Source organism: Loxodonta africana, chromosome 1, assembly GCF_030014295.1.
Source record: "Loxodonta africana isolate mLoxAfr1 chromosome 1, mLoxAfr1.hap2, whole genome shotgun sequence".
In the NCBI taxonomy this organism is placed as follows: domain Eukaryota; kingdom Metazoa; phylum Chordata; class Mammalia; order Proboscidea; family Elephantidae; genus Loxodonta; species Loxodonta africana.
In genome coordinates, this window is record NC_087342.1 from 91,427,237 (window position 1) to 91,445,891 (window position 18,655).

Consider the following 18,655-nt stretch of genomic DNA (forward strand, 5'->3'; position numbering starts at 1 on the left):
AAGAGCTCGCTAAAAAGACAGAAAGGAAAGAAAAGACCAAGACAGATGCAGAGAAGGCTCTGAAACTTGCTCTTGAATGTCGAGCAGCTTAAGCAAAAGGAAGAATTGATGAAGTAAAAGAACTGAACAGAAGATTTCAAAGGGCGTCTCGAGAAGACAAAGTAAAGTATTATAATGACATGTGCAAAGAGCTTGAGATGGAAAACCAAAAGGGGAGAACATGCTCGGCGTTTCTCAAGCTGAAAGAACTGAAGAAAAAATTCAAGCCTCGAGTTGCAGTAGTGAAGGATTCCATGGGGAAAATATTAAACGATGCAGGAAGCATCAAAAGAAGATGGAAGGAATACACAGAGTCAGTATACCAAAAAGAATTAGTCGATGTTCAACCATTTCAAGAGGTAGCATATGATCAGGGACTGATGGTACTGAAGGAAGAAGTCCAAGCTGATCTGAAGGCAATGGCAAAAAGCAAGGCTCCAGGAATTGATGGAATATCAATTGACATGTTTCAACAAACAGATGCAGCGCTGGAGGTTCTCACTCGTCTACGCCAAGAAATATGGAAGACAGCTTCCTGGCCAACTGACTGAAAGAGATCCATATTTATGTCTATTCCCAAGAAAGGTGATCCAACCAAATGTAGAAATTATAGAACAATATCATTAATATCACACACAAGCAAAATTTTGCTAAAGATCATTCAAAAATGCCTGCAGCAGTATATCGACAGGGAACTGCCAGAAATTCAGGCCGGTTTCAGAAGAGGATGTGGAATCAGGGTTATCATGGCTGATGTCAGATGGATCCTGGCTGAAAGCAGAGAATACCACCAGAAGGATGTTTACCTGTGTTTTATTGACTATGCAAAGGCATTCGACTGTGTGGATCATAACAAACGATGGATAACACTGAGAAGAATGGGAATTCCAGAACACTGAATTGTGCTCATGAGGCACCTTTACATAGATCAAGAAGCAGTTGTTCAGATAGAACAATTGATACTGATTGGTTTAAAGTCAGGAAAGGTGTGCATCAGGGTTGTAGTCTTTCACCATACCTATTTAATCTGTGTGCTGAGCAAATAATCCGAGAAGCTGGGCTATATGAAGAAGAATGGGGCATCAGGATTGGAGGAAGACTCATTAACAACCTGTGTTATGCAGATGACACAACCTTCCTTGCTGAAAGTGAAGAGGACCTGAAGCACTTACTAATGAAGATCAAAGACCACAGCCTTCAGTATGGATTACACCTCAACATAAAGAAAACAAAAATCCTCACAACTGGACCAATGAGCAACATCATGATAAATGGAGAAAAGATTGAAGTTGTCAAGGATTTCATTTTACTTGGATCCACAATCAATACGCATGGAAGCAGCAGTCAAGAAATCAAAAGACACATTGCATTGGGTAAATCTGCTGCAAAGGACCTCTTCAAAGTGTTGAAGAGCAAAGATGTCACCCCAAAGACTAAGGTGCGCCTTACCCAAGTGATTGTATTTTCAATCACATCATATGCATGTGAAAGCTGGACAATGAATAAGGAAGACCGACGAAAAGTTGACCCTTTTGAATTGTGGCATTGGCGAAGAATATTGAATATACCATGGGCTGCCAAAAGAACGAACAAATTTGTCTTGGAAGAAGTGCAGGCAGAATGCACCTTAGAGGCAAGGATGGCGAAACTGCGTCTTACATACTTTGGACATGTTGTCAGGAGAGATCAGTCCCTGGAGAAGGACATCATGCTTGGCAGAGTACGGGGTCAGCAGAAAAGAGGAAGACCCTCAATGAGGTGGATTGACACAGTGGCTGCAACAATGAGCTCAAGCATAACAACGATTGTAAGGATGGCGCAGGACCGGGCAGTGTTTTGTTCTGTTTTGCGTGGGGTCGCTATGAGTTGGAACCGACTGGACGGCACCTAACAACAGCAACAACTTTTGGTTTCTTGCAGTACTGTTTTGTAATTTCCTAATGTATAGGTCTTGTACATTCCTGGTCAGATCTATTCCTAAATATTTCATTTTTAGAGGTGATTACAAATGGCATTGTTTTCTTGACCTCTGTTTTGAAGTTCTCTTTCTTGGTATATAGGAATCCAACTGATTATTGTATGTTGATCTTGTATCCTGCTATTCTCCTGAATCTTTCTATTAGTTCTAGTAGTTTTCTTGTGCAATCCTTGGGGTTCCCTATGAATAATATCATATTATCTTCAAACAGGGATAGTTTTACTTCTTCCTTTCCAATTAAAAAAAAAAAAAACTCTTTGCCTACAGGTTGATTCCGACTCATAGCGACCCACAGGACACAGTAGAACTACCCCATACAGTTTCCAAGCAGCAGCCAGTGAATTTGAACTGCCCACAGTTTGGTTAGCAACAGAGCTGTTAACCACTGTGCCACTATCCAATTTGGATGCCCTTTCTTTTTTTTGCCTTATTGCACTAGCTAGAACTTCAAGCACACTGGTAGACAGGAGTGGAGATAAAGGGCATCCTTGTCTTTTCCTCTTCTCAGGGGGGAATGCTTTCAACCTCTCTCCTTTGAGAATGATGTTAGAAGTTGGCTTTGTATAGATATAGATTATTATGTTGAGGAATTTCCTATTTTGCTGAGAGTTTTTATCAGGAATGGGTGTTGGATTTTATCAAATGCCATTTTTCATTGATTCAGATGATCATGTGATTCTTTTCTTTCATTTTATTTATGTGATGGATTACATTGATTGATTTTCTAGTGTTGAACCATTCTTGCATACCTGGTTTGAATCCCAGTTGGTCGTGGTGTATTATTTAGGCACTGAGTTGTCGATAGACACCCTGCCAGTATAAGCAGAATTACCATCTGTGTATTTAGATGTGTGTATATCCTACTTTTTCTACCATTTCTGCCTGGGGGCTAAGGTGTTTGTCTTTCCTTGAACAATGTGGGATGATTTTATTTTGAAATTCAGAAAAAGGTAATCCAGGCCAAGGAGCCAATATGAGAAAAAGCCCAGATCACAAACACTCATGACATGCTTGGAGAAAGGTGGGTGTTTAGGGGACATTCATAATCACTACCACCCTCCAAAACCACATCAACCAATACCAGGTCTGAGCTCCTACCATATATCAGGCACTGGTCTTCGTGGTTTATGTACTGTAACAAGCATCATCATCAGGGCCCCGTGGGATCAGTATAGGTTGTGAAGCACAAAAACATAGAGGAACTTACCCACAGTCACCAACCATTAATTAGTGGAACATGGAAACTGAACGTGTGTTCTTTATTCTGAAGCCAAGAGCAGTGGAACAGATTCTGCAAAGGCCGTTTGGACACAAATTAGGATTTAAAAATTCTTTTTTAACTAAATATTTAAATGATAGTCAACATCTGTGTAAAGATTATTTGCCATAATGAAATTCATAATTTACTTTCAAAAATGTTTCCTTATGCTCAAATATCAATGAAAATTAATGAAACTCTACTAGAAAAACAAGCAAAGCATATTAACACCACATTCACAGAATCAAGAAATAAATATTTCCAATTAATACTGAAAAAAACCAGCTCCACTAACTAGAGTGATGCTATATCATTTTCAAGCCAGATACCAATATGTAGATTTTTATTACATCACTACATACACTAGTGAAATTCTGGAAGTGATATAAATATCACTTACCAAGGATTTCATTATATGACTTAGAGCATATATTTAGCCATAAAATGATACACTATGTGATTTTAAAGAAAAGATGTCATAAATCTATATACTTTTATTTGGCAAGTTATCTATGTGGTAGCGTTATATAAAAAAGATGTATAATTTATATGATATGGTTTATATGAATATATCATTCCTCCATAAACAGGAGAAGGCTTAGATGAAAAACCAATAAAACCTACTACATAAAGCACCTTAAGTATATAAACACTAGAAGAATAGTTATTGGCAAGTAGAGAGTTGAATTAAGTAAGAGGAAACCAAAAAAACAAAACCTGTTGCCGTCTGGTCTCTTCTGACTCATGGTGACCCCACGTGTTACAGAGAACAGTCTGAAAGGGTTTTCATGGCTGTAATCTTTACAGAAGCAGCTTATCAGGCTTTTCTTCCCTGGAGCCACCAGTCCAATTTCCATTTTTATATCATGACTGAGAGTTTCTGGTGTCCACACCATACTTATTAACAGTTTCCTCCTCATCATTCAGGGTCCCTGTGTCCAGCCCTGTATGACACATGATGCTTGCACTGAGTCACAACAACCTGGTTCCTCACATTCTCACCACCCTGAAAGGGACCTGAGATAGTGACACCAGAACAGCTGTGTGAATGACTGTCTGGGCAGGGACTAGGAATCAAAACCCAAACAAGCCCATGAGAGGAGGAGAGTGTAAAATGATGCCTTGAGTGGTGCTGGGCCCTGGAAAGGCTCCACTCGCAGCAAAGTGAAGAGAGAACATCCTTGCCCAGGGAACTAAGTACCGTGTCTCTGCCCACGTCTCTAGGTGAAGAGGGTATAACCTCTAAATCCTGAAGCTCCCTCACACTTCTCCAAAGTTACCTGAGGCCATTTGCCAAGGAGGTGTGCCCCGCAGAAAAGGATTAATGGGATATTTCAAGTATGAGATACTGAAGAATAAAAACACTAACACGGCCCCAGTGTGGTCTAAGCAACAGCAGATTGACACCACTTGGCAAGACAGAACTACTATCTGACCCAGCAATTCCAATCCTGGGTACACACCCAGAAGAATGAAGGCAGTCACACAAACAGAAACCTGTACACCAGTGTCCATTGCAGCACATTTCACAATTCCCAAAAGGTGGAAACAACTGAAATGGCCTTTATGAGATGAATGGTAAACAAAATGTGGTATACACACACAATGGAATACTACACAGCCATAAAGAGAAAGGAAGCCCTGCTGCATGCCACAACATGGATGAAACTTGAAAACATCCTGCTGAGTGAAATACATCTGTTCCCAAATGGCAAATACTGTATAATCTCACTTCAACATGAAATAAGCAAATATATAGAAACCAAAAATTACCAGTGGTTAGAAAGGATGGAAGGGAGGGCAGAAGGGGAGTTTTTGCTTATGGGGCAGTGAGTTTATGTTAATGGTGATAAAATGATTTGGAAAAGGATATCGTGAGAATGGTTACACGTCTTGAAGAACATAATCAATGTCACTGAACTGTATAGGGAGAAATTGTTGAGTTGGTGTCTTACGTGTATTATCACCGCAAGAAAATGTTTAACCCAGACATCCCCGCAAAGTAGACAACCACTAGGCATGGCTAAGGAGAGGCTGGGTCAGTCTCATGGGCACTGGAAATGCTGTCTGTGACCTGGGAGCTGCTTCCGTGGTGTGTCCAGTCTGTGGGAACTCCGCCTGCTGCATTATGATACCTGCATTTTTCATATGAACCAAATACTTCGATAAACAACAACGAACAAAACCACTTGGAAGCTTGTTAAAAAAACAATCTCAGGCCCTTTTCCACACCTCTGGTGTCAGGATCTGCATTTTAACAAGCTCCCAGGGGGTCACAGTGCCCATCACCGTCTGAGAAGTGCTGCGCTGAAGGCCTAGAAGCACAAAGAGGCTGCTTCACTCTCCCTGACTCACACCTATGGGCTCCAGGAACTGCCTGAGACCAGTGCTTTTCACGCCTTAGCATAAAGGTCACCAAAGAGCTTGTTAGAGCAGAAACCCCTGGACTCCACCTCCAGATAGTCTGGTTTGGCATGGGCAATGCCAAAAATGTGCATTTCTACTAATTTCCCAGGTGCTATAATGCTGCAGGTCAGTGGGTCTCACTTGGAGGACAGCTGGCCCGAACCAAAGGAGAGGGAGTGAGCAGAGGCCTGACTCCCAGAAGGATCTGGAAGTGATGCCAAAGGGGCACATCCATGGCTGCTCATAACAGTTGGGCAAGAGGGTTTGATGGTTTCAGTCAGCCTTTTTCCAGGACCACAGGGCTTACTTGTTGAGTCCATGCACAAAGTGGCCATGGGGTGTCGGGGATACAGAGGTGACAACCTGACAAGGTTTGTGTCTCACTTATTGCCTTCAAGTTGATATCAACTCATAGCGACCGTATAAGACAAAGTAGAACGATCCCCATCTGGTTTCCAAGGCCATAATCTTTATGGAAGCCCACTGCCACATCTTTCTGCCATAGAGCAACTGGTGGTTTTGAACAACCAATTTCTTAGTTAACAGCTGAGACTTTAACCACTGCTCCACCAGGGCTATTTATGTGTCAAGGAACATGTATAGGTAGTCCCTGACTTTCGATGGAGTTCCATTCCTAGGACTCTGTTGTAACTCAGTTCTGATGTAAGTTGGATACTTCATTTTTTTAAATAATTTTCATTATTATTGCCTTTTTTAATAGTATTTTTATAAATCCAATTTATTTGTTTTGGGGGGCTGGAAACATTATATATACACTTACAGATATTTTTTAATATATACATCATAAAACATTACACATGTCCATAAACAGCAGATAACATTGGCATACAACTCCACTTATAGAAGCTCCTGTATCATCTATATTATCTCTGGGAATGGAGATGGTGTTTCTAGTCAGAAAACTAGTAAGAGTGTCTGTATGGTCCTTTTACTCACAGTATACTTTGTATGTAGTACTTATTACCAACAATAAGAAGTACCAAAAAAAAAAAAAAAAAGTCAGTCGTAAGTGCGGTTTGTCCTAACTCAAATACATTGTAAGTTGGGGACTACCTGTATTTCAGTGATAGAGACAGACAATATATAAACACATTTATTATAATATTAACAATAACTGCCGTGGAGGAAATTCTGCCAGGCTAGAACATTGGTGGTGGAGGGGATGGCAGCAGCGATATTTCAGGCAGGGTGGTTGGGGAAGGTCTTTCTGAGGATTTGACCTCTGGATATTTGAGCAGAGGGCTGCATAGGTGGGGAGGAGACATGTCAGTACCTGGGGAGGCGAGGTGCTTTGGGGAAAGCCAGCAGGCACAGATGCCCTGAGACAGGACTGACCATGTTAAGAGGCCAGAGTTCATAGAGATGAGTGAGTTAGGCTGAGAGCGGTGGGTGAGGCCAGAGTAGTCAGAGGGGCCTCATCATGAGGAGATTTTAGGAAATGGTAGGGTTGTGATTTCATTGTGCCTAAGAAGAGAAGTCCCTGTGTGATGCAATGGGTTAAGGTGTTTGGCTACTAACTAAAAAGTTGATAGTTCGAGTCCACCCAGAGGCATCTACGAAGAAAAATATAGCGATGTACTTCTGAAAAATCAGTGATTGAGAACACTATGGAGTACAGTTCTACTGTGACATGTAAGGGATTGCCATGAGTCAGAGTCGACTCAATGGCAACAGATTACTAGAAGAGGAAGACACTGCAGTGCTATGTGAGTTTTAGTGTTGGGGATACGTTGTAATTCACATAGAAAAAGATCATGTCCATTGTGTTGGTTACGGACAGCAGGGCATGAGGGTCATCAGGAAGTGGAGCTGGAAGGCCCCTCCAGTGCCCTGGTGTAGAGGCCATGGTTCTAGGATAGAAGCAGTAGTGGTGTGAGTACTGAGTGGATTTAGTGTTCATGTATTTTTAAGACAGCGTTAGCAATGATTCAGGAGCGCCGGTAGCATTGTGGTTAAGCACTTGCTGCTAATGGAAAGGTCAGCAGTTGGAACCCACAGGCTGTTCCATGGGAGAAAGATGTGGCAGTCAGCTTCCATAAAGATTACAGTTCTGGAATGCATATGGGACAGTTCTACTCTGTCCTACTACAAGATGATGGAGTAGTTAGGTGCTTCCTGTGATCCCTCTTACAAGGAAGACCAAAAAAACAAGTGGAACGATTATATATGACAAGCTAGGAGCCCTGAACATCAAAGCCAAAGCTAGGAAATCCAACTGAGTGGCGGGGGAGGGAGAGGGGGTTCAGAAACAGCAAAGAGTTGCCGGACCTGACACGGAGGTAACTGGTGCCACTCAGGCTCATTCCCCTGCAGTGACCATGGCAGGGCTGGCAGTAGCATTTGGGATACGGTTTCCTCGGGGAGAAACAGCAGCCACACAGTCCACTCACACCTCCAGAACAAGAGAAGAACAGCACTCTTGGCAAAAGCTAAGCACATGGGTTCATTTTACCATGTCCCCAGCCCCCAAGCCTGTTTCAGTAGCTGTAGATTCCCTGGGCCAGACATAGGTCCTGCTGCACTCCCAAAGCCATTCTCCCAGCCTTGGAAAAGGAATAAATTAACAATTGGGGGAAAAGATAATCTGCCAGCTCCAGTATGCTGGGGAGCTCAGGACAGAAGTGGCTCCTGTCCAGGCAAAAACAGCCCATGGACTTTGAATACTTTCACCCCTGCGTGGACATGAGTGGGCCCATTTTAGGACATTAGGCCCTTGGTAGACCACACGGTGTGTGTGCTCAAGAGCTGAGTACAACTGTTTCAGCTGTGCGGTGGAGAGGTGGGTTTTTGATGTTTGACACTGCTTTGCTTATTAAACAGGGTCCTCACCTACTAACATGAGGGGCCTGAGGACTGGTGGCTTCACTGATGTTTCCTAGCCACACACAACAGGGTCTGAGAATAAGTAGTGACTCCCAGTCATTACAACCAAAAGCAATTGGTGCCAACGGTCCGGCTGCATAACCCACCCACCTGTGCACTCTAGGGAACACGAACATGCTTTCTTCACAGACACTCAGGATGGTTGTCAGCCCCCTGCTTTGTTTAGAACGTGACCCCCTGCTGCAACCAGATACCTGTGCCTACACCAATCACCACTGCCTCTCTAAGATTGTAGGGCAGAGCCTGTACCACACAATTGATGACCAACTACCTGGACACCTGAGCTGAATCCATACAAGAAAAGTGAATGGATTCCTAGGCTCATATACCTGGCAACAGCTCTAGCCACCTGGTGACAGGATTTTAGAGCTTCAAAGGCACAAATAATCAAGCTAGCTCACTCAAGCAGCCTACTTGGGCATATCAAACAAAACAAAGCTAGCAGCTAGGATATAGTAAACAAACATAAAATAAATTAATACAATAACTTATAGATAGCTTGGAAAAAACACTCAATATGAAATCACATAAAAAAAGAGACCATGATTGCTTCAACAAGCTCTCAAAGCCAAAAATCAAGGAATTTTATGGATGAAGAAGTCTTCCTGGAATAACCAGATGTAGAATACAAAAGGTTCATATACAGAAGTCTTCAAGACATCAGGAAGGAGATCAGGCAAAACACAGAACAAGCCAATGAACACAGAGATGAAGCAATTAAGAAATTAAAAAGGTTATTCAAGAACATAATGAAAAATTTAATAGACTGCAAGAATTCACAGAGAGACAACAATCAGAAATTCAGAAGATTAACAATAAAATTACAGAATTAGACAACACAACAGAAAGTCAGAGGAGCAGAATTGAGGAACTGGAAGGCAGCATTCGTGAGATTTAAGATAAAACACTTGGCACCAATATAGTCGAAGAAAAGTCAGATAAAAGAATTTATAAAAAATGAAGAAACCCTAAAAATCATGTGGAACTCTATCAAAAGAAATAAACTATGAGTGATTGGAGTAACAAAACAGGAAGGGATAACAGAAAATACAGAGAGAATTGTTGAAGATTTGTTGGCAGAAAACTTCCCTGATATCATGACAGATGAGAAGATAGCTCTCCAAGATGCTCATCAAACCCCACATAAAGTAGATCTGAAAAGAAAATCACCAAGACATATTATAATCAAACTTGCCAAACCAAAGATAAAGAGAGGATTTTAACAGCAGCTAGGGATAAATGAAAAATGACCTACAAAGGAGAGTGAATAAGTTTGGACTACTCAGCAGAAAACATGCAGGCAAGAAGGCAATGGGATGACTTATATAAAGTGTTGAGGGAAAAAAATTGCCAGCCAAGAATCATATATATTCAGCAAAACTGTCTCTCAAATTTGAAGGCCAGATTAGGACATTTCCAGATAGGCAGGAGTTTAGGGATTTTGTAAAAACCAAACCAAAACTACAAGAAACACTAAAAGGAGTTCTCTGCTTAGAGAATTAATAATATCAAATATCAACCCAAGACTAGACCACAGGACAGAGCAAGCAGGTACCAAGCCAGATGGGGAAATCACAAAAATAAATCAAGATAAAAAATACTGAAAAAAGGGAAACAGTGCTGTCATTATGTAAAAGATGACAACATTAAATCAATAAAGAGGGACTAAAAAATGTAGTTATAGATCTTTCATACGGAGAGGAAGTCAAGGCAATATAAAGAAATAAAAGTTAGATTTAAACTGAGAAAAATAAGGGTAAATATTAAGGTAACCACAAAGGAGATTCACAATCCTACACGTCAAAATAAAATAAAGAAAAACATAAAGACTCAGAGAAAACAAAATCAACAACAAAAAATAAAAGGAAAAGACAATATATAAAGATAAATTACCCAGCACAAAAATTTAAGTGGGAAAAAGAAACTCAACACACAAAGACATCAAAATGACAGCACTAAACTCATACCTATCCATAATTACGCTGAATGTAAATGGACTAAATGTACCAATAAAGAGACAGAGAGTGGAAAAATGGATTGAAAAACAACACGATCCGACTATAAGCTGCCTACAAGAGACACACCTTAGACTTAAAGACACAAACAAAAATTCAAAAGATTGAAAGAAAAAAAAAAACATATCAAGCAAAAGAACAATCAAAAAAGAGAAGGGGTGGCTATATTGATTCCTGACAAAATAGACTTTAAAGTTAAATCCACCACAAAGGATAAGGAAGGACGCTGTATAGTGATTAAAGGCACAATTTAACAGGAGTATACAACCATATTAAATATCTATGCACCCAATGGCAGGGCTTCCAGATACACAAAACAAACTCCAACAGCATTGAAAAGTGAGATAGAAAGCTCCACAATAACAGTACGAGACTTCAACACACCACTTTTGGAGAAAGACACAACATCCAGAAAGAAGCTCAATAGACACAAGATCTAAATGCCACAATAAACCAAATTGACCTCACAGACATATACAAAACACCCCACAAGACAGCACCCAAGTATACTTTCTTTTCCAATGTACTTGAAACGTTCTCTAGAATAGACCACAAATTAGGTCATACAGCAAGCCTTAACAGAATCCAAAGCACTGAAAAATTACAAAGCATCTTCTCTGACCATAAGGCCATGAAAGTAGCAATCAATAAGAGAAAAACCAGGGAAGAGAAATCAAACACTTGGAAACTGAACAATACTCTGCTCAAAAAAGACTGGGTTATAGAAGACATTAAGGATGGAATAAAGAAATTCATAGAATTCAATGAGAATGAAAACACTTCCTATCAGAACCTTTGGGGCACAGCTAAAGCAGTGCTCAGAGGTCAATTTATAGCAATAAATGCACACATCCAAAAAGAAGAAAGGGCCAAAATCAAAGAACTATTCCTACAATTTGAACATATAGAAAGAGAGCAACAAAGAAACCCTCAGGCACCAGAAGAAAGCAAATAAGAAAATTTAGAGCAGAATTAGATGAGTAGAGAACAAAAAAACAATTAAAGGCATTAACAAGACCAAAAGCTGGTTCTTGATAAACCATTGGCAAAACTGCCAAAAGAAAAATGGGAGAGGAAGCAAATAACCCAAATAAAATATGAGATCAGTGATATCACAACAAACCCAAATGAAATTTAAAAAAATCATATCAGACTACTATGAAAAATTGTACGCTAACAAATTTGAAAATCCAGAAGAAATGGATGAATTTGTAGAAACACCCTACCTTGTTAAACTAACACAAACAGAGGTAGAACAATTAAATAAACCCATAACAAAAGAAGAGATTGGAGAGGTAATTAAAAAATTCCCAACAACAACAAAAAAAGCCCTGGCCCAGACTGTTTCACTGCAGAGTTCTACCAAACTTTCAGAGAAGAGTTAACACCACTTCTACTAAAGGTATTTCAGAGCACAGAAAAGGATGGAATACTCCCAAACTCTTTCTATGAGGCCAGCATATCCCTGATAACAAAACCAGGTGAAGACACCACTAAAAAAAAAAGAAAGAAAATTGTAGGCCTATATCCCTCATAAGCTTAGATGCAGAAATCCTCAACAAAATTCTAGCCAATAGAATTACACAATATATCAAAAAAAATAATCCGCCATTACCACATCGGATTCATACCAGATAGGCAGGGACGGTTCAGCATTAGAAAAACAAGCAATGTAATCCATCATACAAATAACACAAAAGACAAGAACCACATGATCTTATCAATTGATGCAGAAAAGGCATCTGACAAAGTCCAACACTCATTCATGATAAAAACTCTCAGCAAATTAGGAATAGAAGTGAGATTTCTCAACGTAACAAAGGGCATTTATACAAAGCCAACAGCCAACGTTGTCCTAAATGGGGAGAGTCTGAAAGCATTCCCCTTGAGAACAGGAACCAGACAAGGATGCCCTTTATCACCACTCTTATTCAACACTGTGCTGGAGGTCCTAGCCAGAGCAATTAGGCTAGACAAAGAAATAAAGGGCATCCAGATCGGCAAGGAGGAAGTAAAAGTATCTCCATTTGCAGATGACAAGATCTAATACACAGAAAATCCTAAAGAATCCACAGGAAAACTAGCATATCAAGATACAAGATAAACATAGAAAAATCAGTTGAATTCCTCTATACCAACAAAGAGAACATTGAAGAGGAAATTGCCAAATCAATACCACTTGCAGTAGCCCCAAGAAGATAAAATACTTAGGAATAAATCTTACCAGAGACATAAAAGACCTATACAACGAAAACTACAAGACACTACGGCAAGCAGCCAGAAGAGGTCTGCATAAATGCAAAAACATACCTTGCTCATGGATAGGAAGACTCAACATTCCAAAAATATCTATTCTACCAAAAGTGATCTATAGATACAATGCAATTCCGATCCAAATTCCAAAGACATTTTTTAATGAGATGAAGAAACAAATCACCAACTTCATAAGGAAGGGAAAGAGGCCCCGGATAAGCAAAGCATTACTGAAAAAGAAGAACAAAGAGGGAGGCCTCACACTACTGATTTTAGAACCTATTATACCGCTACAGTAGTCAAAACAGCCTGGTACTAGTACAACAACAGACACATAGACCAACTGAATAGAATTGAGAATCCAGACATAAATCCTTCCACATATGAGCAGCTGATATTTGAAAAGGGCCCAAAGTCCATTAAATGGGGAAAAGACAGTCTTTTTAACAAATGGTGCTGGCATAACTGGATGTCCATCTGCAAAAAAATGAAACAAGACCCATACCTCACTCCATGCACAAATATGAACTCAAAATGGATCAGACCTAAACATAAAATCTAAAACGATACAGATCATGGAAGAAAAAATAGGGACAACATTAGGAGCCGTAATACATGGCATAAACAGTATATAAAACATTACAAACAATGCAGAAACACCAGAAGAGAAACTACAAATAGAAGTACCATATGACCCAGCAATCCTGCTCCTTGGAGTACATCCTAGAGAAATAAGAAACTTTACACAAACAGATATAAGATAGAAAATGATACTGGTGAGGAGTGAGCCTCTTGGCTCAAGTAGACACAGGAGGCTATGTGGGCAGCTCCTGCTACAGGGGAGATGAGAAGGCGGAGAGGAACAGAAGCTGGCTAAATGGACACAGGGAATATAGGGTGGAGAGAAGGAGTGTGCTGTGTCATTAGGGAGAGAGCAACTAGGAGTACATAGCAAGGTGTATATAAATTTTTGTATGAGAGAATGACTTGATTTGTAAACTTTCACTTAAAGCACAATAAAAAATTTAAAAAGATTTGAAATTGGATGGCAGCGGGTTGTTTTCTTTCGGTTTTTTTTTTTTTTTAGCACTAATTCAATGGAGAAGCACACATTTATTTATTTACCTGAAATCACTGTTGTCTGGAGGTGGCTTACTATACAAGTCCATTATAATAAACATACAAGAATTTTTTAAAAATCAACACCAAGGAAAATAGAAAATTTGAATATTAACACTAGGGTAAAACCAGAACAGTACTGGACAAGTTGGCATATCTGAAACATTTGCTGTAAAGCTTTTACTATTTACCTAGCCATTCAGATCTTCAGCCCTTCAAGGGACCTCAGTCCCCGCAGAGGAGAAAAGAGCTGGGCAGCCCTGGAGCCCAGCCATGCCGCCCTGGATTATACAAGCAGGGGCGCTGGCTGGTTTCGGGTTTCTTTCTGGACCCAGCTGTGGTGACTAAACTCCGTGCAGAGCCTGGTGTCCCGTGCCCCTATGCTCGTGAGCCAGGGGTCAGACGGTGACAGTGGAGGGAGAAAAAGAAGTTTATGGCACAGAGCAGAAGGGGCTGGAGGCAGGGTGGGAGACAGCTTCTTATAGCTGTGGACCTTGGAGTTTGGAGGGGGCCGGGCAGCCTGGCCGGATTCTGCCCCCAAACCCAGAACCAGAGCCTTCAGAGAAAGGGAGATTTGGCTCCAACTCTCCTTGCAATCATATCTAAATGCTTTGGGACAAACCTAGCTTATTATCATTATTGTTAAAGTATTGAAAGTGTGTGGAGGGGTGAGCTGCTTGAGAGTTTGCTGCAGCCGTTGCGCCTAGGAAGTGCCTGAGAAGGGCAGAGGTGCTGAGGTGGGGGGCAAGGGGGTGGCAGAGGCAGAGGACTGCATTTGCACCAGGGGGCACAAATCCAAGGGGTGCCAGAGGAGGCTGTCCAGCAAATCACCACTTGGTGGTGGGGGGAATCACACCCCCCTACCCTTTCAGATAGGCCTGCAGGGAATTGCATCCCTTCCTCCCACCGCCCCTGTCCCCTGCACCCCAAGTCCACGAATCACCCTCTGCCCCACCCTTCTGGAAGACAGGGCAGGCAGGGGCTGGGAGTGGTTGCTCCTGGGAGCTGGTTACCCTCCACAGGGCTCGGGGGAAGGGCAGTCATCATGGAGGACAGGGCTCAGGACCAGCTGTTAGAGGTGCTGGGTTCTACCTCCCTCTCTGCCCCTCACTATCTTGTGTCCTCTAGCAATTAAAACAGTCTCTGGGATAATGAGTTTTTCTTATCTGTAGAAGGAGGACAGACAGGACCCTCCATTCCCATTGTCCAGCAAGTGATTGGCCTAGGTCCAAACCAAGGGATTTTGGCTGTAGCCTGGGCTTAAGGATATCAAAAGTCCTCAGGTGGTTCTAATAATCAACCACCACTGAGGACCACTGGTTAGATGTTCCAAACACCAGGAGATGTGTATGAGGATAAGGCAGAGCTTTCAGTAGAAGGCAGCCTTAGGATGACGTACTGCCTTAGGCTGGGTTCTGTAGAGAAGTAAAGTGTATAAATGTACATACATAGAGAGATTCATATCAAAGAATGACTCACACGGTTGTAGAGACTGAAATATCCCAAGTCTGTGGCTCAGGATAGAAGCCTCTCCTGATTCATGTAGACAAAGGGGCTGACGAACCCAAGATGGGCATGTCAGAGAGCAGGGCTCTTGCTCACAGGCTGTAAAGATCAATGAATCAGAAGATCGGCAGGCAAGACCACAGGTAAGCTGCTAGCTCATGTCCCAAAAACCCGAGGTTAGATGAACAGGAGCCAGCTGCAGGATCCAGCACAAGAAAAAAGCCCCCAAGCCTTGTCAGAATGTCTGCTTATATTCAGTTCAGGCCATACACTCAAGGAAACTCCTTTTCAACTGTTTGGCTACTTACAGCAGATGCCATCATGGGAGTGAACACATATCAAATCTCAACAGGGAAGTGATGACAACATTGTATGACTGCCAAACCACTGAGAATCATGGTTTAGCCAAGTTTACACACAATCTTAACCGTCACACATATTAAGTAAGATATAATTGACAAAAGATAAAATTTACCTTTTTTAAAGTCACACTTTACTCTGTGCAATTCAGTGGTGTTTTTAGCATATTCACAAGGCCTGCACCCATCAACACTCTCTAATCAGGACAATCTTTAAGGATACGGGGAGGTCTGATGATGGGTCAGAAGGCAGAGGTGAGGACATTCCACAAGTGGAAGATTGCTTGAGCAGTGGCATCCTGGTGGGTCAGGGTAAGATTGAGAGAGTCAAATTTGACAGCCATCTAGGAGAAATGAGGGGTGATGCCAGAGGGCAAGCTGATGCTTCCGATGGTAGAATAGAGGCTTATGTGTTAAATTTAGCAGATGGGCACCTGTACATGGCTTTTGGGTGTTGAGGTTTCATCTGGGTGCAGGCATGGTGTTTCGGAGCCTGTGCAGTATTCTAGGCTGAAGGGAGATGAAAGCCTGTTTTAGAGTGGGGACAGTGGGATTGGAAATGTGGTGGAGGAGCTGCATGTGAGTACATTAGAGGCAGGAGAGAGGGGGGAGTCTGATCCTGTTGAGAGCAATAGGGGAGGGAGAGGCTGACATGGAAGGGAGGCAGAGTTTCTCTGTAGGCCTGTTGGGTTTGAGGGCAGTGGTCCCCGGAGATGCAGATGTCCTGAAGGCCAACTGGAAACGGAAGCCTGCAGAGAGGTTGGTGTTGGAGTGGACGATGAGGAGTCGCCTCACCGGGCTTGTGATTGCCATGGGCTGCATAGCAAGGTGGCCCTGTTCCAGGACAGACACCTCTAGGATGTGGCCTGAAGCAAGGCATCCTGGCTGGACCTGGGAGTCATTGGGAGAAGAAGGAGAGGGTTATAGTGACTGAAATGTATAAGGAAATTTAGGGTGTTACTGAGTCAACTGTGGAAGGTGCTTCTGTAGGCAGAGGTGGCTGAACTCTGAAAATTGGGGTCAGTGGTGATGTGGCCAGTCAGGCTGTGCATGGCACAGGTTGGGCATGTCAGGAGGATGACTATGCAGTGGTCTCTGTCGAAGTTTGTTCTGTACAGAAGAGCAAGCACGAGGCATCCAGGTGGGGTGGCCAGGTAAAAAGAGCTTGGGGAGACCAGTGCTGCTCTGCAGGTGGGGAGTTGCCTTTTCCGGGAAAGCAGGGGCTGATTACCTAAGAAAGGTAAGCATGTGCTTAGGGCATCAACAAAATAGGGGCACCAGTTGTCCAAAGCAAAGACCCACAGATGCCAGGCAGACAAGACACAAGGAAAAGTGAGTGTCACGGTGGTACTGGCACGGCACTAAATGAAACTGATAGCAGCTCCAGTGCGTGAGAATGGGCAGACCTAAAAAGAAATTCACACAGGGCCTTGAGGGTGCCCACATGCAAAGTTGTTTAAGGTATGAGGTCCCCACCACTTCACCACCTATGTTGACATCTGTCTCCTACAGTCCCCTCCCATGCAATTGAAACTCCTTATCTGATTGGGTCTTTTAGGAGTATACTCTTTCTTTCTAATAGACAAGAGTTGAGGGTGGGCTGTCTAGTCTAATTCTTGCTACGTTTACCCAATATGTAGCTGGATCCAAATGAGTGGTTACTGGGCAGGGCAGATTATATTAATAGCCAGGTCTCTGATTCATTCTGAGACAATGACCTTGTGTGTCCAAGTCAGCTAATCCAGTAACTCCAGCCAGCAGGGCCAGCAATGCTCTGTGACATGATCTAAACACCAGGGTACGCTCTTGCTCCTGTCCTGGTAAACAACCAAGAGGAGCTCCAGTCAATTTTTCATTGTGGGAGATAACAGAGTTTTACACTGATTGTTGAAACAACCAAGTCCACTGAGTCATTTCTTCTTTGAGGAATATTCTTTCTGAAGAAAATGTGGTATATAGTAAAAATCTTAGTCTCTCACATCCACTAAAAATGTTATAATCCAGTTCATTTCATTCCACTAAAATGGTATATGCCACTCTTGTGTTCAATTGTTAATATCATAGTCACATTAAAAAATTACATCACAGACAGTAAACAGAGGAGGAGGGGACCACGAATTTTCAGTGTTTAGGGCCCTCACATGCCTTAATGCCGCCCTGGGGGAGGGTGGCATGAACTAAATATGCTTCTGGGATTTGAGTCAGAGCACTCAGCTGCTCAGCGCTCTCTGTGCACCCTTTGGCTGAGCACCCTCGTGGGAAAACCCCCAGAATTCCTCTCTCAGGGACTCTGTCACCTGCTGGTTTCCTAGTTTTGAGCCTCCCCTTGGTGCCTGGCTCACCAATACGACTTTCCTTTGAGACTGCATAAGTGCAGCCCCGTCCATCCCTTTCCAGGGAACTTTTCTGTACTTTATTCACTGGTCTGCGGGGACCTTCACTAGCCACTTTTACCCGCGAGCTGCAGGGGCAGGGACCTTGGCTTCTGCTCTGGTCCGTGGAGGCCTTGATGGTGATGTGAGTGGCCGGCATCCTGCCTGTCCTTTTCGGGGCTGCCCTTCTCATGCCCCTGTGCATTGCCACTGCTGAGTGGCACTCGTTGCGATCTTGGGTCAAACTTCTGGAGAGTGTATCATTGGGCGTTACCGGGGTGTTGCTCTGGCCCCAGCAGGTCTCTGGTGGGATGACTGTGCGCATGGATGAGGCTGCAAACTGCCCGTTGTCACAGCGCCCTCGGCTTTTCCAAATCTTTTCTGTGCTCTTCCGGGTCTCGCATCCACCCCCCCTCACTCCCCTGCCCCGCAATCCTTTTCTGAGT

At 42.5% G+C, this 18,655-nt stretch overlaps 1 pseudogene; it reads right to left on the minus strand.

The window, feature by feature from the left end:
- Positions 1-18,369, minus strand: part of LOC135232834 (patr class I histocompatibility antigen, A-5 alpha chain-like) — a 33,108-nt pseudogene extending 14,739 nt beyond the window's left edge.
- Positions 18,370-18,655: the final 286 nt, after the last annotated feature.